The sequence below is a fragment of the Aethalodelphis obliquidens genome, unplaced genomic scaffold (assembly GCF_003676395.1).
Source record: "Aethalodelphis obliquidens isolate GAN/ISIS:26980383/991018 unplaced genomic scaffold, ASM367639v1 scaffold18, whole genome shotgun sequence".
In the NCBI taxonomy this organism is placed as follows: Eukaryota; Metazoa; Chordata; class Mammalia; order Artiodactyla; family Delphinidae; genus Aethalodelphis; species Aethalodelphis obliquidens.
Genome location: NW_020837962.1, coordinates 2,045,256 through 2,066,891, shown reverse-complemented (window position 1 = coordinate 2,066,891; position 21,636 = coordinate 2,045,256).

Sequence of the window (21,636 nt, the reverse complement as noted above, 5' to 3'; positions counted from 1 at the left end):
TCACAGATCTTGTATTTTATACAAATTGAAGGTTTATGGCAACCCTGCAACCAGCAAGTCTATCATGCCATTTTTCCAACAGCGTTTGCTTACTTTGTGTTTCTGTGTCACATTTTGGTAATTCTCGCAATGTTTCAAACTTTTTTGTTATTATTATATTTGTTATGGTGATCTATGATCAGTGATCTTTGATGCTACTATTGAGAAAAGATTACCACTCACTGAAGTCTCAGATGATAGAATTTTTAGCAATAAACTATTTTAAATTAAGACACATACATTTTTTAAGACATAATGCTATTGTACACCTAACAGACTAAAATATAATGTAAACATAGCTTTTGTATGTCCTGGGAAACCAAAAAAAAAAATCATGTGACTTGCTTTATTTTGACATTTGCTTTATTGCAGTGTTCTGGATCCAAACCCACAATATCTCTGGGGTCTGCCTACAATACCTAATATAATATAAATGCTACGCAAATAGTTGTAAAAACAATGTAAATGCTATGTAAATAGTTGCCAGCATGGCAAATTCAAGTTTTATTTTTTTAGAACTTTCTGGAATTTTTTTTTCCAAATATTTTCAACCCACAATTGGTTGAGTGTGTGGGTGCGGAACCTGCAGATACAGAGGGCCTGCTGTGTAATAATCTGCACCACCAACCTCGATATTTGAAATTCTCAACAACTGCTAATAAGAATTGACATTTATTAATGCCAGGCATTGTTCTGGTCGAATTATCCTCAAGTGGGGTCACTGGCAATGTCTAGAGCCATTTTTGGTTGTCAAAATTGGGGTGAGAGGAGTGCTACTGACATCTAGTAGGTAGAGACCAGGGATGCTGCTAAACATCTCACAACACACAGGACGCCACCCTCCCCAAGATAAAGAATTATCCAGCCCAAAATATCAATCGTGTCGAGGTTGAGAAGCCCTACTCCCAGCTCATCTTCCAACTCATTTTTCAAAATTTAGTTAAAATGTTACCTCCTCTGTGACATTTTCCCTGAGCCCTGCCAACCCTCCTTTCTTCTGGGATCTCATATGCCTTATGCCTTTCTCCATGTTTGCCAAACTTTGTTACTCAATCACAATCCACACTAGGCATTATATTTTATATTCTGACCCAGCACAAACAAGTTTCATAAATGTTCTTATGCCCCCTTGAGTTTCTGCCTCGATTATTCATAGAGTCTTACATACAGAGGGAGAGTCTTAGCGTTCTTAAGAACTATTGTCATTTTCACTCTTGTAATCCCTTAGCACTTGCCTAGTGAATTTTAGTGTTCAGTGAAAGTCTCTGGAAGTTGGGGTGGCGCTCTCAGATATACTTACATTCTGGTGGGAGAGCGGCTCTCAACTGCAAATGGAATGGACACCCAGGTCCTAAGGAATGGCAGGCCCTGCTTCTTCTTTCTTCCTGTCCACCCACATAAGCCGACTCTCATAAGTCCAACCCTGACCCTGTTTATTCAAGGCAGAGGTGCATGAAGGAACCTTCAATAGTGACGTGTTCCTTCACCACAGCCACTGCCATGCCAGACTTTTTGGAATCTAAGGTCATGCCCCCCACCACCACCGCTTTCTCCCATCACCACTATGACCTAGACATAGCCCATCCACCTGGACTCCAGAAAGAATTTGATAATACAGTGTGCTCCTGTGTCACAAAAAACAAAAACTAGAAATTACGTTTTAAGTGCTTTCTTAAAATGTCCATATTCTTCGACTCAGTAATATTCTTTTTGTGATTCTACTCTAAAGAAAATATCAGAGATTCTGTCCAAAGGGTCACGTTCAAAGATTTTCACTGCAGCATTATTTGTTGAGGTGGGAAATTCGAACCAGTTAAAATGTCTCATAATAGGGATTTTAAATAGTAAATTATGGTACCTCTATGCAATGGAATATTATGAGCTAATTTATAAAGGGTTTTTGAAGAATATTTGAAAACTTTGGAAACTTCATATTATGTTAAGTGAAGAATCATGATCAAAGTTGTTTGGACAAAGGTACTTAGGGGTAAATCATATGGATGTCAGCAACTTACTTTGAAAAGCACCACAAAAATGAGGTGGGTGGGTCAATAGAAGTATGGATGAATGAACAGAGGGAGGGAGGGAGGGAGGGATGGATGGATGGATGGATGGATGGATGGATGGAGGTATAAAAGGAGGGAGGAGTAGGCAGAAAAAGGGAAGGAGGGGAAGAGGAAAGAAAGGATAAATGATAAAGCAAGTTAAGTAAAATGTTAACTGCAGATCTGCATGGTTGATCCATACATGTCCACTATACAATCTTTGCATTTTTCTGTATGTTTACAATATTTTTACAATAAAAAGTTGAAAAACTATATGCAAACTATAATAATTTTGTAATATATGTAGATACTCATTTAGATAATACCAAAATAAAATAAACCCAAATAACAGTAGTAGTTATTTCTGGCAGCAGAATTATTGGTGACTTGGACTGTCTTTTTAACACTCTCTTCTTTTTTATTTCCCAATTTTTGAACAACAAGCCTGTATTACTTTGATAATCAGGGGGAAAAAGATATTTGAGGGAAAAAGATTATCAGAGAAGAATGTTCAATGCCCCTTATTCTCCTGTTTGGGATTTAAAAGCTGGGAACATCTCTGAAAATAATACATTGTAAAGAATAGAAGATCCCACTGAGGCTTCCTCCTGGGCTATGACCCTCTCAGGCAGTTAGAGGCAAAGGAAACTGGAACATTTTTCTGGAGCAGAGCCACGGGACCCGTCTGCAGCTTGGACCCAGGCAACGTGCTAATACGCTTTAGGCAAGTGGAACAATTTTCCCACAGGAGACACCCTGGGAAAGGGTCTGAGAGTCGAATGGGCTGACAGTTACGAGGGTTCCTTGAGTCTGTTTTGACCATAAACCCTGAGTCGAAGGCTATGAGTCCAAATATAAATCCTGTTATCTCTCTCTGTTCCTTCCAGACACAGAGCAGCATTTCTGGGAGCATCTTTCATCCTGGTCCAGGAAAAGAGACAGATGATCCTGTGTGGGAGAGGCCCTGTCCCCAAGATCCCAGGACCCCAGTCCATCTCTGTCCTGGGAGCAGAGTCCTCCACCCAAACTTGCCCATTTTGAGCCACCACCCTCTTTCTAATCATACACCATTTTATAAGGCCAAAGTATATGCAAGTCATTTTTTTAAGTTCGAAACTATGCTTAGAGTTCACATAGTTACTGATAACAAGACCCTAAAGGAAATCAGGAATTTTTAAAGGAATTTTTTAATGCAGACTTTTTGTCTGCATCACTTAAAATGTTCAGTGATTGTGATATTTGCCATTTCTTTTTAGGTGTTGGTTTTCCCTGTCAAAAGATTCTACTTATAAATGGACTCTGTGATTTATGTCACTCGTTTACATTCCACATCATGTTTTCATATTCCATATTACTTTATTGGGAAGTGAAGTATTAACCAAGGCATCTTGGACTGGCAGAAAGAAAACATGATATCCTACAGTTCTTGGTGCTAAGACTGGTGGCAAAAACCATCATTCATTCATTCATTTTCAGCCAACACTTTTTGGATACCTACCATATGCTGAGCATTGTCTAGTCTAACTAGAGCAGTGGGGTAAAAACACAGACCAAAAACTTGACTCTCTTGGTTTTTATATCCTACAGCGGGGAGAAAGATAAATATCAAATGAATCAGTAAATATATGAGGGATAGAAGGTGTAATGGGTTGAATGATGGTCCCCCAAAAGATATGTCCACCTAATGCTGAATCTGACCTCTGTACCCTGACACTGAATTAAATCTCAGAGACAGAGTTTTGGGTGAAGTAGAAAAGAATAGCTTTATTGCTTTGCCAGGCAAAGGGGACCACAGTGGGTTAACACTCTCAAAACTGTGTTTCCTGACCTGGAGCGGGTAGTGAGGAGTTTTACAGTAAAGAAGGCGTGATCAGCTCGTGGAGGTTCTTCTGATTGGTTGATGGTGAAGTAAGTGGGCGTCAGCGTCATCAACCTTCTGGTTCCAGCTGGTTTGGGGTCTATGTGCTTGTGGGCAGCATACAGTTAACTTCTCCCACCTGCTGGGGGTTTTAGTATCTGCAAAAGAGCTCAAAGATATTGTTATGTGTATCCCTTGAAGGCGAACCAGGACCCTGCCCCAAGGCTGCACTATTGTTTCTTAAATGTTCCTCCCTTGTCTCTGCCTCCCCTCCCTTTCTAATTAGCATCTATTTGAACCTGCCCTTTGGAACTCAGGGAAGGTCGTGGAGGCTAAATGAACCTTATTTCCTATAATCCAGAAGTGGCGGACACAGAAAGGCTTGTGTGCCCAGGAGCCCCACAGGGTCCTGCACGGTTCCACACCTGGGACCTGGGAATGTGACGTTATTTGGAAACAGTCTTTGCAGGTGTAATTGAGGAAAGGAGCTGGAGATAAGATTACAGTAAGTGTCCTACATACGAACCCTCAAGTTGTGAATTTTCAAAGACGCGAACGTGCGTTCCATCAACGTCAGGCATGAGTGAAACTGCAGCTTGCCCTCCATCTCCATCGCTGACAATCCTCCAGCTCTACCATCTCCCACCTCCTCTCCCTCCTCCAGTCAATAACTCTTCTTGCCTGTTTGCTTGATGCCAGCCCCATATGCCAACTCTTGTACTGTACTACTGTACATTTCAAGGTTCTGTACTGTAAGATTAAAACTGTTTATTTTTTGTGTTTGTTTTTAATGTATTATTTGTGTGAAAAGTATTATAAACCTATTACAGTACTGTACAGTATTATACAGCTGATTGTGTTAGTTGGGTACCTAGGCTAACTTTGTTGGACTTATGAACAAATTGGACTTACGAATGCACTCTTGGAACAGAACTTATTCATATGTAGGGGACTTACTGTATCCTGGATTAAAGTGGTGGCCTGAAATCCAATGATAAGTGTCCTTGTAAGAAAAGCAAAGGGGAGTACCCAGAGAAGAGATGACATTATGAAGATGGAGGCAAATATTAGAGTGATGCGTCTACAAGCCAAGGAAAGCCAAGGATTACAGGCAACTACCAGAATCTAGGAGAGGGGCATGGAATCTATTTTCCTACAGAGCTTCCACAAGGAGCCAACTCTGCCAACACCTTGATTTCAGACTTCTGAACTCCAGAACCAGTAGACAATGCAATTCTGTTGTTTTAAGCCCCCAAGCTTGTGGTCATTTGTTATAGCAGCCACAGGACACTAACACAGAAGTGATAAAAACTATGGATAAAAACAATAAACATTAAAAAGGGGACAGGAGGGACTTCCCTGGCTGTCCAGTGGTTAAGACTTCGCCTTGCAGTGCATGGGGTACGAGTTCGATACCTGGTGGAAGAACTAAGATCCCACATGGCTCATGGCCAAAAAAAACCACAAAACACAAAACAGAATAAATATTGTAACAAATTCAATAAAGACTTTAAAAAAGGGCCACATCAAAAAAAAAATCTTTAAAAATAAATTTAAAAAATAAAAAGGGGACCAGAAATTCTGGGGAGTGGTGACGTTAAAAAGAGGGAGTCGGGGAAGAAGTGTTTGAAAAGGTGACATTTGAGCAAAAACTTGAAAAAGGTGAGGGATGAGCAATGTGGGTGGTGGGTCAAGATCTTTCCAAGGAGAGGAGATGGGGAGGCCCAGGTAGCTGCAGAAGGGAGGAAGGAAGAGGGTCCTAGAGACGGGGTTGTGGTAGGACCGTGTGAGTCTTGTGAGGCTGTGGTTTTTATTCTGAATAAGAGGAGCTGTTGAAGGATTCTGAGCAGACGGGGGGGATACGATCTGGCTTTCACTTAAAAGGATGACCCTGACTATGTGGTGAGAACAGACTGTGAGAAACAAGAGTAGAGGAGGGGAGCCCAGTGGAGGAGACGGTGATGGGCAGAGGTGAGAGGTGAGTGGGTCTCAGACCAGGATGAGGAGAGGTGAGAAGTGCTCAGGTTCTGAAGATACTTTGAAGGGAGAGCAAATAGGATTCGCTAATTGATATTTCTGTCTTTCTTCAGTGTTTTAAGGAAGGATAAAGAGGAGAATGGACCTTCAAACATTCAACAAACTTCCACTTGTTGAATTCTTCCTGCACTAACTCTTCAGAATGGGGATGGGGGAGTGTACTAGCAGGTGCCCACCCCACCCTCCCCTAATGACCAACTGACCAAACACATGCTCTCTCCAGGCTTCAATTTCACGGCTGGTGCTTCTGTGTCCCATAAGCTTTCCAAAAACTGAGAATATGTGTGTGTGTGTGTGTGTGTGTGTGTGTGTGTGTGTGTGTGTGTATACACACATACATACATACATACATGTATACTATAATATACATACATACTATACTATGTATACATACATACATATATATGTAGGGATATATACATACATATCCCTACATATATATACGTCAGGAATATACATATATGCATATATATAATTATATACTTATATATAATTTTGGAATCATTATACAACTAGCATGGAAAAATCTCCAAGATATATTATTGACCGACAAAATGCATACTATCCCTTGTATGGGAGAGAAAATACACTATAAATTTATATTAAGTTTGTACGTGAAGGAATTATCCCTGGAAGAATAAACAAGAAACACCAGGGACGAGACCCAGATGGATGAGAGACGTGGAGGAAAGGAGACTTACTTTCCAGAGCATTCCCTATAAATCTTATACCATGCATGTATTACCCACACAGAGGAATACATTTTAATAGAAGAATAATCCCACAGATATTTCAGCAATTTGTTATGTGTGCCATGTGTTTCAGCTGGGATTCAATGTATTTGAAACAGTGTAGTAGAGAAACACTATTCTATGGCAGTAGTCGTAGGAACCATATAGATATTTTACATTAATTGTATTTTAAATATTTTATTGTGAATGATTTTAAACATAAACAGAAGTAGGCAGAATAGTATAAATTAAGGGTTGGAAAATTCTGTAAAGGGCCAAATAGTATCTATTTCAGGCTTTGAGGGTCAGATACTCTCTGTAGCAACGACTCAACTCTACCATCACCATGCAAAATCAACCAGAGAAAATACATGAACAAGTGGGCATGGTTGTGGTCCAATAAAACTTTATTTACAAAAACAGGAAATAGGCTGGATTAGGCCCTCAGGCCAGAGTTTACTAATCCTTGATATAAACGACCCCTAGGGACCCAGCCCCCAGCCCCACTACCATCAATTCATGGTCAGTGCTGCCCCATCAACTACCCCCCAAATTATGTGGAAGAAAATCCCAGACATCATATCATTTCATCTTCAGTGTTTGCAAATATTCTTCTAAGAGATGACTCATCTTTTAACATCACATGTAAATAGTCAACAATATCTTAATATTATCAAAATTCAGTCTCCATTCAAATTTCTGATTGTCTAATAAATGTAACACATCTTAGCAGTTGTGTTTTTCAACAGATACAATTAATTGAGGTCCACACATTGCTCCTAATTCTCCTTTATATATATTTTTTTACATTGATTCTATTTGTATGTCTTTTAGATCGAGGTAGGATTTTCCTGAAAAAATTAAGTCCAACATGTAATATTAGATGCCCTGTGCTTCCTCTAAATATTTTTGTTACAATCTGAGAGGCAGCCACCAAGTGAATATTAATGCCCAAATTACAGAATCATGAACTGAATAGCCAATCACCTGTTCACGATTAGTTAAACAAATCAAATGTCATCGCACAAAATCATCAACCGTTTGCCTTCAAGGCTGCAGGCATTTAAAAAAGAAAACTTCACCTGCCTGTGCAAGTCATCTCACTCCTAGGAATTCGTCTTAATATAATATTCAGAGATACAGTCAAAGATGCCCGATGAAGGATTGCATGGCTGCGCTGTTTATAACAATACAATATTAAAAACAACCAAAGCCTCCAACCATAAAGAACTGATAGCATTTGTTACAATACTGGTTCAATATTGGTGGAATATTACATGATGGTTGAAAATCATGGTTTTTAATATTCCTGTGGTGGTAAGTCAATGTTCTTGACAAAATTTTAAACAACAAGAAGCAAAACCCAAAACTGCATACACATATGATTATATGAATCTCTGGATGGAAAGCAATAAAACTTCTCATTGTTATCTCTAGATATGGAGTTATGTGGCTTTCACTTAAATATTTACTTTTTTGTAAACTTTCCAAATTTTCTTTAATGTGCCTGCTCTACTTTTTAAATCAGAACAACAAAAATATTATTAATGTTATAAAGATTTCCAGCTCTCCCCTTCCTTCTGGTCTCCTCTTGTATGTCTCCTTTTGTTCCTGCCCTTTCCAACCCTCCTTATTGCCTCCTTCCTCTGTCTGGTAAATTTATCAGGCATTACATCATCCCATTAATTTTGCTCAGGGCGGTAAAGGCTGCCATTCCTGGCCCTTTAGGTCAACAGCATCATGCCTTCACAAACCCAGCACGAATGGGCCCTAAGGGCAATAACTCTAAATTTCACCCCCCTCTGCAGAAATGGGCTGACACCACGTGCCCATTTTCTGCCATCCTCTCTCTTTTCTTGGAGCATGACAATCAGGAATTGAAAATCACGGCAAGGGTTCACAGTTGATTCTGTTGGAAAACCAGAATCAAAGTAAAAGTCCAGTATTTGGTGGTGGGCTACATAAATCCATAATCCTACCATAGAAAAACAGAGAACAACAAGGAAGGAGCCTGACAGTGGAGGGGGCTCATGGTCAGCCACTTTCACCCTGGGCATCTGTTACCAGCTCCCCCATCACTCCCCTGTGCTCCTTCCACTCGCCCATGTGGGTCTCCTCACAGTTCCTGGAACAAGCCAGGTGCTCTGTGGACTCAGGCTGCTCCTCTGCCTGGAGATGCTCCTCTCCCTCCCCTTCTCCAGAACCTTCCCCAGAAACCACCTTGTTCATGAGGTCTCCCATCTAAAATGTCAACTTCCCCTGACACACACCCTCAACATGCATAGCGGGGAGGCGGAGGAAATCTCCCCTCTATTACTCTTTTTTTTTGTTTTTTTAACATCTTTATTGGAGTATAATTGCTTTACAATGTTGTGTTAGTTTCTGCTGTATAACAAAGTGAATCAGCTATACATATACATATATCCCCATATCCCCTCCCTCTTGCATCTCCCTCCCACCCTCCCTATCCCACCCCTCTAGGTGCTCACAAAGCACCGAGCTGACCTCCCTGTGCTATGCGGCTGCTTCCCACTAGCTATCTATTTTACATTTGGTACTGTATATATGTCCATGCCACTCTCTCACTTCGTCCCAGCTTACCCTTCCCACCCACCCATGTTCTCAAGTCCATTCTCTATGTCTGTGTCTTTATTCCTGTCCTGCCCCTAGCTTCTTCATTTTTTATTTTTTTTAGATTCCATATATATGTGTTAGAAACCTCTATTACTCTTGACTTCTTGTGGCTGGACTAATAACAAAATTCACACAAGAGAGATTAACAGGAGAAATGAAACAAATTAAATTCATGAGCCCAGAGGGCTCATAGAAATGGGACCTAAAGAAGTGGCCAAGGCAGGCAGCTTTTATACTTTGTAGACAAAGAAACAATAGATTTGTGAAGAATTGACAAGACAAAGAAACTTAGGCTTTGAGTGATTAATTAGTAAAAAAAAAAAGTCTAAACAGAGTCTGGGCTTGAGGTAGCAAATTTTTAAAGTAATAAGATTTGTTTATACAAGCTTCTCAGCCCGAATTCCCCATTTCTGGTGATAAAGTGTCCTTCTACTTCCAGATGCAGGGAGGGCACCTTTCACAGGGGAGATTTATTACCTGCTTTCAGGGAGACAGAGAGGAGGGTCAGAGTGTCCCTCTTGCATCAGATGTTTCTTAAGTAACATTCATTCAAAGTAATCAACATGCCATTGAGGCATATTTGGGGGCAGCCTGCCTTGGACCCCAACACAGATATGCACTCTTCATATCCCCCTTCCTCCCATTTTCCCTTTAATGTTTATTGTGTGAAAAATAACATATTTTAATTATTTGTTGTATTTATTATCCATCAGGGCACTTAGAAAGCAAGATGCTTGAGGACAGGAATTTTTCCACTGCTGTATGCCCAGTGCCTAGAACAGTGCCTGGCACATAGTAGCCACTCAATGAGTATCTTTGAATAAGTTCATGAATAATATATTCTTAAGTGAAAAAATAAAAACCAGATTATGATACAATGCCAGATAATTCAGTCTCGTGTATGTGTAGGTACATGGAAGAGACTGAAATGATACACATGGAAGGTCGACACTGGCTAATGCTAGATGGTGGAGTAATGGGTGATTGAGTGATTGTACTTTCTCTCATTATTCACCTGTAGTTCTTAAGTCTCCTACAATACAATGAATGTAAACTGAGCAGGACCCTATAGGGCCTTCCCAGGGCAGCCTTACCCCGCATCCTCTGCTTTAGGTCCTCTCTGAAGTATCTAGATAACAGTAGCTAATGCACATTTCCTGAGTTGTTTTACAGATGTGAAACACCCCGCCCAGAATGGAAGACGTTTACTACTTGATGACAATGAGCTCACAGCCCCCAGGCCTCCTGGAGCCTGAGGACTGATAATGTTAACCCGCTGTGCCACTGCCCTGTTACCTCACCATCAACCAATCAGAGAATCGTGCAGGAGCTGGTCACATACCCTGTGACCCCCTTCCCTCACCTGGCCTTTAAAACTTCTTTGCTGAAACCCTTCAGGGAGTTCAGGGTATTTTGGGCATGAGCCACCCATCTCCTTGCATGGTCCTGCAATAAATCTTGCTCTAAACTTTGATGTTTCAATTTGTTTGGCCTCACTGTACACCCAGCACACTAACTTGGGGTGTCTAACATGAACAAGGACTACTTTCATAGCAAAGTTATGGTTAGTTTCATAGCAAAGTTATGGTTAGTTGTTTCTTTGATGTTGTAGTAAGAGAATCAGAGGCAGTTACTTTGGCCAGGTAGGCCCAGGGAACTTCTTGGAGAAGATCCTCTCGGCGTCTTCTTTGAACTCCTAAGTGAGCAGGTTTCAGGTTCACAGGCACCTGATACCCCGGATGGAGGAGGAATGGGACCCTCATGGCCTGGCAAGTACTGTCTCTTCCAATACCCTTCATCTGGCAGCTGGGGAGGATGTGGGCAAATTCGTCAAGAGGATCATGAGTGTTTGGGAAAAGAAAGATGAAGAGTGACCCCTCCTCTGATGATGATAATGAATCTTTCAGACTCTCCCGAATGCACTGAGATTGTGAATTTCCAGAAACAGACACCAAGGCTGTATAGACGATACTCACCATGAGGGCTAGTGAAACAGTGACTTGGCCTCAACATCAAGCCCCGGGGAAGATGGCAAAAGACTGGTTTTAGTCCAGCAGTGGAAACAATTGCTGAGCTGAGGGCAAAATAGACGGGTGGTGGGAGACCCTGCTGCAGGCAAAGCAGGACCCTCGGTTGTGAACAAAAGACGCACCAAGCTGGTGGGCTAGTTTCCAAATGGCTAATTCTTTCTTTGCCTATATTTGGAAACCCAAGTGCCCCCTATAAATCCAGCAGCCTCCCCCTGGGGATCATATATAACCTGGGCAGGGGTTAGATGTCTCAAGAAAGAAGATACTGAATGTGTATGGAGTATGAGGTGTAATTTAAAAAGTAAGAGGGGGGAAGCTATATTTTACTCCAGTGTGGGGATGTAACTCAGTCCATACATTTTTATTAATAAATTAATAAATGAATGAAAATATCTAGTAGGTAAACAAATAAATAATAGATAAATATAATAGATCAATGAATAGGTTAGTAGACAAACAAGTAAATAAATAGGTTGTTTGGAGAGAGAGAGGAAGAAAGAAACATGCCCTTTGAGTCTCTGAAGCATTACACGCAGGATTTTGATGAATGGGACTTCTGCTTTCAGAATGTTATGCTTGAGTCCGCATCATGAAAAAAACAAGGTTTGCATCCATCCCAGAGTGTGGGAGTGTGGAGACGGATCTCTATGCAGTGCTGCTGCATCCCTCAGCATCCTTAATCTTCCCCTTCGGTGGAGGTTTATCATCCTTCTAGTTATTTTATTAGTCACTCTGCTATTAAGAGGGCAAGAGCCCTTTCATTTTTACGTTGCCGGATCATATCTTTCAGCTGGAAAACATTGTTAAAAACAACAGTGTAAAGCCAGGGATCCACCACCCTGTGGTTATGTCTCATGCGATGCTAATGGGAGGTCACTACTTCCAAATATGGCTGCGTTGAATGCCTTAGGATAACTCTGGATAACTTCTATGCAAGGATTTTAATTGCAATCCCAAAGATGTTAAATGAAAGCACTGAACACATGTTTATGGCCTTCATAACGAAGCCAGCACAGGGTTATGTACAAATGCTTGTGCAGAAATAGAACCAAAATGGGGCACTTTGGGCGAAGATGGTGAAAGGGGAAGGAGTATATATTAGCCACAGTTCTCAAGGGAAAGAGAATTGATAGGATATATAGATATAAAGAGATTTATTATAAGGAATTGGCTCATGTGATTATGGAGACTGACAAATCCCAAGATCTCCAGTTGGCAAGCTGGAGACCCAAGAAGAGCTGAAGTTACAAGTTCCAGCAGAGATACAGGACAAGCCAATGTATCAGTTCAAGTGTGAAAGGAGGAAAAAATTGATGTCCCATCTCAAAGGCAGTCAAGCAGGAGGACTTCCCTCTTACTCATAGAAGGGTCAGCCTTTTGTACTATTCAGGCCTTCCACTGATTTGATGAGGTCAACCACATTAGGTAGTGCAATCTGCTTTACTCAGTTTACCAATTTAAATGTTAATCTCATCCAAAAACACACACACAGGCATACCCAGAATAATGTTTGACCAAATGTCTGGGCAACCCCATGGCCCACTCAAGCCGACACAAAATTAACTATCACAGGGTGTTTAGTGAAGTTACCCAGGGAACTGGGTGATATCCATTACCTGGAGTCCTGGGGAAAACAGAGTTCAGTTTAGACCTCAGTCGGAAAATTACTCTTCCTGTCAATAGGAGAAATGTTAACTAGCTGTAAGTGCGAGGCACATAAAAAGATGGTCAACGTTATTAGTCATAATCCACTCAAATGGCTAAAATAAAAAGGACTGAGCACACTAAGTGCTGGTGAGGATGCCAAGCAGCTGAAGTTCAAGGAAATACAAAATGGAACAGGCAGCTGGGAAAACAGGTTGGCAATTCCTATAAACACTCATTTCCTTGATGATTCAGCAATTAGACTTCTATTTCCATAAAAGTAAATAAAAACATATGTCCACAAAAATTCTTGTAAAAGAATGTTAATTGCAGTTTCATTCCTAATAGTTAAAAACTGGAAATAATCCAAATGTTCATCAACACAAGAATGGATAAATAAATCACAAAATATTCATATAATGGAACATTACTGAGCAATAAAAAGGAATGAACTTCTAACCCATACAACAAGGATAAATCTCACAGAGAGAATACTGAGCAAAAGAAGTTCAAGAACATATGAAACTAATCGATAAAGATAGAAAGCAGAACAGTTGCCTTTGAAGAGAAGGGAGATTGACTGAAAATGGGTATGAAGTCTTTCTAAGATGAAGAAACTGCTCAATATTTTGATAGGAGTTTGGATGATATAGCTGTAAACATATGCCAAACTCAAGAAAAAAAAAAAAGTGTAAGTCCCAAGATTGGGATGAGACTAAGAGCTGTAGAAATGAGCCAGAGGAAAGACTGAAAACTTTCTTGGGCAAATATCACAGGCACTTTGCAGAGTGAATTGGAGGGAAGCCAGGTCTCTGGGAATACGGCTGCTAAAGTCCTTCTTATTAGAAATCAAAGTCTGACCAATCGCCAAAGCAGAGACTGAAAACGAATGCCCAGAAACAAACAAGCCCAAAGCACTATCACAGTACAGACCTGGAGGTCCAAGAACAGAGAGAGAAATGCAGATAGGGTCAGCAGAGCATGTTGGACACAAGAGGGGCAAGCTCCAAGCCAACAAGAGTAAACTCTACTCTCTTAGCCACATCCGACTAATTGTCTTGGTAATCCCTCTGTACTTCCTTTCATGATTATTGTAAATATTTGACCTGAACCAATTCCATAGCAAACTCTATTAAGTTCTCATTCTATGGGTGAATTCAGTCATTCTCAGCTAGCCTTAAGGTTCTCTTCACTAAATCTTGAGTCAAACAGAAATAAGAGTTAATAATCACTAAGGACTTACTAGATGACAGGCAATGTGCCAAATATTCACCCTGCATTATATTCATCTAATCTTGCTCTATTTGTGAAGTAAGTGTTGACCATAGAATTCCTATTTTACAGATGAAGAAACTGAGGCTCAACTGGGTAAAAACTTGCCTAAAGTTCCTGAGCTAGGAAGGGAGAGGCAGGATTCAAACCCAGGCCATTGGAACTCAGAGGTGACGAACAAGAGTGCTCTATTGCCTCCTTCTAGGAATTTTTCAAACTGAATGGATGCTACCTAAGCATTGTAGAATCAGGGAGCCTCTTGGAATCCTTACAGTACGTGTGAATGTCCAGGAAACCTACAAAAAGTGGTGACCAGCCAAGGCTGAGAAAGATGTACATACTACCCAAAGGTCCACTAATTAATTCATTTGTTCAACAAACATTTAAGCATCTGCTGTGTGCTAGGCATTGCTTGCCTCTAGAAAAAAAAGAACAGAGAGCCAAAAGCTATGCTACCACACTTGGCAACACCCTGCTCCAAAATGCACTCATAAGTAAGTCAGACAGAGGAAGACAAATATCATGTATCACTTATACATGGAATCTAAAATAATGACACAAATGACCTATATACAAAACAGAAACAGACTCACAGACTTTGAAAACAAACTTGTGGTTACCAAATGGGAAAAGGGAGGGGATAAATTAGGTTTAACATATACACACTACTATAGATGATCAATAGATAATCAACAAGGACCTACTGTATAGTACAGGAAACTCTACTCAATATTTTGTAATAACCTAAATGGGAAAAGAATCGGAAAAAGAATATTATATGTACGTATGTATATACATATAACTGAATCAATTTGCTGTACACCTGAAACTAACACAACATTGTAAATCAACTACTCCAACATAAAATAAAAATTTAAAAAACAAAAAAAATGCGCTCACAGACAACCAGGCAGAAAACTGTAACCTGATCGCCAATATCCCTTTAAGAAGTCTGGAAACTCAAAAATAGAGTCAGTGTAGCATCAACTAAAAGTCTGCAGAGTGGCAGCCACAGGCAATCTAGCATAAGGCTGAACATCTCATACCTACTCAAAGGCTGCTTCTGCTTCCTGAACAGTTTCATCAGGCCCTATGATTACTTTGTAATGTAGAAACTGATCATTAATCAATGTTGCCTAAGCAACACACTTAGAATAATAAATCAAGACAGGCTCCTCAACATCAAAGCTCTGGGAAATTGCTGGCATATTAGCATTGACTGATTGCTGAGACTTTACTCTCCTGGGCTGAAGGGGAATTCAGGATGGTTGACAACAGGATGCAAAAACAGATACTACAAGATGAGCAGAATTGATGAGACTGCACAAAGGGAATGCAGAATAAATGCTACAGGAATAGCAGTGTCACACACTGAAGCATAAAGAGCAGGCTTGAGTCCTGGCTATGCCGACACCAGCTGGGTGTATCTCACTTGCCCTTTCCAGGCTCAGTTTCCTCACTTGTAAAGTGAGGTTAAATAGCTCCTGCAATGCCAAACTCATAAAGTTATTGCTAACAGGATGTGAAATTGTCATGTAAACTGGTAAAGCATAAAAAGTGAGGTGTTTGGGTCTGGGGGTGCTCTTCTCTACCTAAAAAATTTGATCCAATTAAAAATTGTTAGTATCAGAGCACCAGCCTTCTTAATGGTAACTGGATCTGATTGCTTTGTTTGCATCCAAGGTTTCTGCCTCTTTTAGCCTTTGCTTAAGCAGAGCAGATGGAAAATAGCAGGAGGGATAACAAGAGGAAAGAAAGAAGGAAAACATGCTTTGCCTGCAGGCAGAGACCATACACAAGGAAACACATCTTCATCATTCTCAGTAACAAAATAAGCTACTTCTCCACCCACAGGGAAGAACATCTGAGCAATGGCAATAAGGATGCAAGCTTCCTCCCCAGAATGTTCTCCAAGGGGCTTGAAGTACTGGTAAAAATTCCAATTTTTATATCAACAGTCAGTTGATTGACTGCACCAACAGACTTTCACAACTCACTTTTTCCATCTCTTGCCATGTCCCACTGCGGAGCCTGGAAATGTTAGTTGCTTGACTTCCCAGACTCCCTTGCAGGGAGAGGTAGTCATGTGACATGATTCAGACATAAGTGGAAAAGTACCAAGTAGATCTTCTGGGAAAGATTTTGTTTTTATAATCAAAACGTAGAGGACTTTCCTCGTGGTGCGGTGGTTAAGACTCTGCCTGCCAACGCAGGGGACACAGGTTTGAGCCCTGGTCTGGGAAGATCCCACATGCCGCAGGGCAACCAAGCCTGTGCACCACAACTACTGAGCCTGCGCTCTAGAGCCCAGGAGCCACAACTACTGAAGCTTGCACATCTAGAGCCCGTGCTCTGCAATAAAGAGAAGCCACTGCAATGAGAAGGCTGCGTGCAGCAACAAAGATCCAATGCAACCAAAAATAAACAAATAAATTTATTTATTTTTTAAAAAAGTATACAAGAAATAGGCTTTGAATATTATATGGCTGGAGCTGGAGTCACCTTGCGATCATGAAGAAAAAGGCAAGAGAATTGCAAAGATATCAACTCTGACATTATTGAGCCACTAAACCCTTGCCAGTAACCACTTCCCAGAGAGAGTATAATCTTGCTAATTGGCAAACTAAAAGTATACGGCTGAGTCTCATCTTTCCTTCCCCCTCCTATTCAAGTTCATAGTAATTTTAGAAAGAAGTACAAATCTTTGTATTTGACTGATTGATTTTTCTATAGTTTTTAAAAAGCAATTTAATTTAAACCCTAAGTAGGACTTTTTTCCTGTCCAACTCACCAAACGCCTTGGGGAGTGAAGGGATATTTATGTAGGATTGTTTGAAAGATAAGCAGACCATCATTTCTCCAAACTGAAAAGGCTCAAACTTGTCTGAGAAACTTCTCCATGAATAGAAAAGGATTCCACCATCAAAGTTTGGGAAATGTTGCACATTTCAGTCATCCTTTGCTGCATAACAAACAACCCCACGACCTCAGTTCAACAAGAAACATTCATCTCTCACTCATACATCTTAGACTGACTGTGTTTGGCTAATCTAGACAGAGCTCAGCTGGTCCAGATTCAGGTCATCACCTCATGTGTCTCTTGTCCTAGGAGCAGTGACTTTCCAGCATATGTTCTTCTCATGGCAAGGATGGGAAACACCCAGGAGATGAGAAAATATACACAGCATCTCTGAATGCCTAAGCTTGGAAATTCACACTATCTCTTCCATTCACAATTTATGGGCCAAAACAAATTTCATGCCACACTCAACATCAGTGGGTGAGGAGTACGTCCCTTCTATCAAGAGTATATAAATATGTTATAAACTAGAATCTGATCAACTGACTTACTACTTATCTATTACTCTGCTAGAGTAATGAATTTTTTTCTACCCCACATTTTTTTTAATCCTTAGGATTCTTCCAATAGCAAAGGATAGAACTCCAACTCTAACCAACTTAAGTTAAAACAAAATCTGGTCTTTTGGCTCACTTATTGAAAATCTGAATAAGTGAGAAGGTCACTTCAGGAGCCAGAAGGTCAAGCTTCAGGAGCCAAATAAAGTCATCAATGCTTATCCTCTTCTTCTCTTGGCTATTTTCCTCTATGTTGGCTTCATTCTCAAATGATAATAATAGTAATAAAACAACTCTGGGAGATTGAATCATTGTTTATTATTCTTCATGCCCTCCCTGTATTAGAATTCTATACCCTTTGATATAACATGACTACCTCCATGATAGTGGGTGGAGTATATTTCCCCATCCTACTGTTAGTGACTTAGCGGTATGACCTTCTTTGTCCACTGGAATTGAACATAAGTGACAGAGTGTCAGTTTCTGAAAGAGGCCTCAAGAGAAATCAGTTATTTTGCTCACTCTATCCCACATTTGCAACTCACCAAAAAAAGACCACAATCCAGGTAGCCACTGGTTCAGAGAGGGCATGTTGCATGTGGAACAGACTGAATCCCAAGTCTGTTTTCTTAACTATTAAAATCACAGTTACTCGTATGTTCCAGACTTCTTCTCAGTGGGCTGGAAGGGTACATGAACCATTTATAAACATCTCTGTATGCTCGTATTAGTCAGCTAGGACTGCCATAACAAAATACCATAGACTGGATGGCTTAAACAACAGCAATTTATCTTCTTACAGTTCTGGAGGCTGGGAAGTCTAAGATCAAGGTGCCAGTCCATTCAATTCCTGGTAAGGGCTTTCCTCCTGGCTTGCAGACAGCCACCATTCCTCTGTGTCCTCACATGGTGGGGAGAGAGAGAGCTCTAGTAGACCGCCCTCTTCTTATAAGGCACCAGCACTATCAACTCTTATGACCTTAATTTAACCTTAACTCCTCTTGGCCATATCTCCAAATACAGTCATATTAGAGGTTAAGACCTCAACATATGAATTTGGAAGGGATGCAATTTGGTCCTTAGCAATACCTAAGCTTTAAAATTTCAGCTTCTCAGGGGTCCCCCAGACCAGGAAATATCAGCATCTGGTATCAGATACTGCTAATTCAAGCCATGATCATTATATTGTTTATCATCACAAATTATGTGCTAGAGGTTGTAACATTCATTCATTCAAATTTCAAAGGCTTCACAAAGATCAAGATCTTTGAGGCTGGAGTGAGGGAAGCAAGGAGAAAGTAGTAGAAAAGGAGGATGGAAAGGAGACAGGAGGCAGACTGTGTAGGCTTAGTAGAGCATGGGAAGAACTTAAATTGGGGGATTGAAATTATGGGGCTATAGTCCTTGGACATACGCGTTTAAAAGAGAGGAGAGGGAAAGCTATGTGTATTGTATCCTATCGTCATAGTCAGTTCAGGCTACTACAACAAAAATCTCATATACTTGGTGGCTTAAACAACAAACATTTATTCCTCACAGTTCTGGAGACTGGGAAGCTCAAGATCAAGCCACTGGCATATTCAGTGTCTGGTAAGAGCCTGCTTCCTGGTTCATAGACAGTTGTTTTCTCACTGTGTCCTCATGTGATGGAAAAGGGTGTGAGAGCTCTCTGGAGCCTCCTTTAAAGAGCACAAATCCTATTCATGTGGACTCCATACTCATGATCTAATCACCTCCCCAAATGCCAACTCCTAAACACATTGGAGGTTAGTATTTCAACATATAAGTTCTGAGGGGAACACAAATATTCAGTCTATAGCACCTATCATATGTCAGGAACTGCACTAGAACTGTACGCCCTCTATATGCTGCTCGTTGCATTTAAATATACATAATGTTTATTGAGTGACAAGCGTAATCAGCAATTCTAGAAATCAAGACCTATTTTATATTCCAAATCAACAGTAAGGTGTGGGGAAGAGGTATGTAATTAAACCTCTCTGAGCTTTCCTTAGTTCAAGACAGAATAAATACATGATTACACATAGGGAACGTGGAAGACATATAAACAGCCCATTAAATTCAATCATACACATAATAACCTGTTTTCTATTCCACCTGGCAAGTTAAATATCCAACTTTTAATTTCCAAATGGTGTCTTATGTAATCATTGCAATTACCATCATATTCAACTTCAGAGGTAATTTAAACTGTGGGTCACTTCTCCACCAAGAAATCCATTTGTAATATGAAATTCTGGCTTGGATTCCAAGGATAAATATTATCCTCCAAACAAATTCAAGTTGAAGGTAATTCACAAATAATGGTTTTAAAAGGAAATAAACAGTGTGTGCAAACAACGTGATTGAATAGCCAAGAAAATAAAAAGAATTAGCTGAAGAAATATAGGAATTCATAAAAGAGTTCAGTAAGATGGCTGGATACAAGATAAATATACAGAAGTCAATACGTTTCCCACAAGCCAACAATGTAAGAAGGTTCCACTCCCAAAAGTATACATATGCGTCTAGGAATGATCTTTATGAGGAGGGTATATTTTTTATATGAAGAACCTACAAAACTACTGCTTAAACCCACAAAAAGTGAATAACTTGAATGAATACGCACAAAAAATAATATTAGTTTTATTTATAAATGTTTATGACATGTCAGACAGACTCAGGGATAAGTATTTATAGATATCACTTACCTCAAATGATTTTCTCAAACTCTGTAACATAGATTTTTTTCCCCTATGATATATAGATGTAGAAACTGAAGCTTAAAAGAGCAATTTTCCCAAGATAAGCAAGTCAACATGAAATCTTTAGAATGTCAAATCTGATTGTGCAACTGACCTATTGAAAACCCTTCACTAGTTTTTGTCTGAAAATAGAACAAAATTTTGCAAAGATTTGCCTGAAGGTCCCTGCTACCTCTGCAGGATTATTTCAAGCCACTCTTTCCTCAAACTCTATGAATTGAAAATTAAACCCAGACGATCCTGACCCATCTAAAATAGGAAGATCCAACATTGTTGAAGTAGGATATCTTCTCAAATTAGGTTATAGGGCAAATGCATCTCCAAGTTCAGCTGGCAAGGGAAAAAAATACGCAAGGTGAGAATAGATTCTTCAAAAACAGAAAGGGGAAAGCTGTATTGTCTGTATTTTTATGAAGCTGAAAAAGATAACACAACACAAAAGAAAATACAGATGATTCTCTTTCACTTGTGAATATCCACACAAAAATCTAAATAAAATACCAACCAACAGAATCCAACAGTACTCGTGTTCCATGACCAAGTGGGGTTTCTCCCAAGCAGGCAAGTATTCCTCAAAGTACGCTCCTTACTAATATAATTCAGTATATGAATAGCGTAGAAGAGAAAAAACCAGAATATCATCTGCACAGAAAACAAAAAGGCATCGATAAGATTCAAAATCCATTCTTGTTTTTAAAAGAAAAAACTTCCTTAATATGGTACAAAATATCCATTTCACTCCCCAAACTGGCATGATCCTTAATTGGCAAACATGGAAACTCTCGCACTAAAGTCTGCACAAGTCAACAATATCTATTGTGATGCAGATTCTCACCACACCTTCTCCCCAGATCCATCCTCCACCCAGCTCCTCCCTGCTCTGCTTTCCAGGAGGCCAACCTCTTTGGACTCCATCACCAGCCTCCCTTGGTTTCTGGTTGAGTTCTTCCACCAGCAGGAGATCAGGGGGCAGGAGAACAGAGGGGTCAGGGTCATGAGTCACCAGGCTGCCTTCCCATCTAGCTGTAGTAAGCAAAGTTGTGTTCTTCTACCTAGGACACAGCTCTTGTGAGGTACCCTCCTCCCCTGCTTTGATGAAGTTTTGGTAACTGCTTTCTTCACTTGCTCCTTCATGTGTAGGGGACATGTGAGAGCCAGCCCACTGTTGCCAGCCTAGCCCTGGGGTACTTCACCATCTCTTGTTTTGTTGCTTTAGCTTTGCCC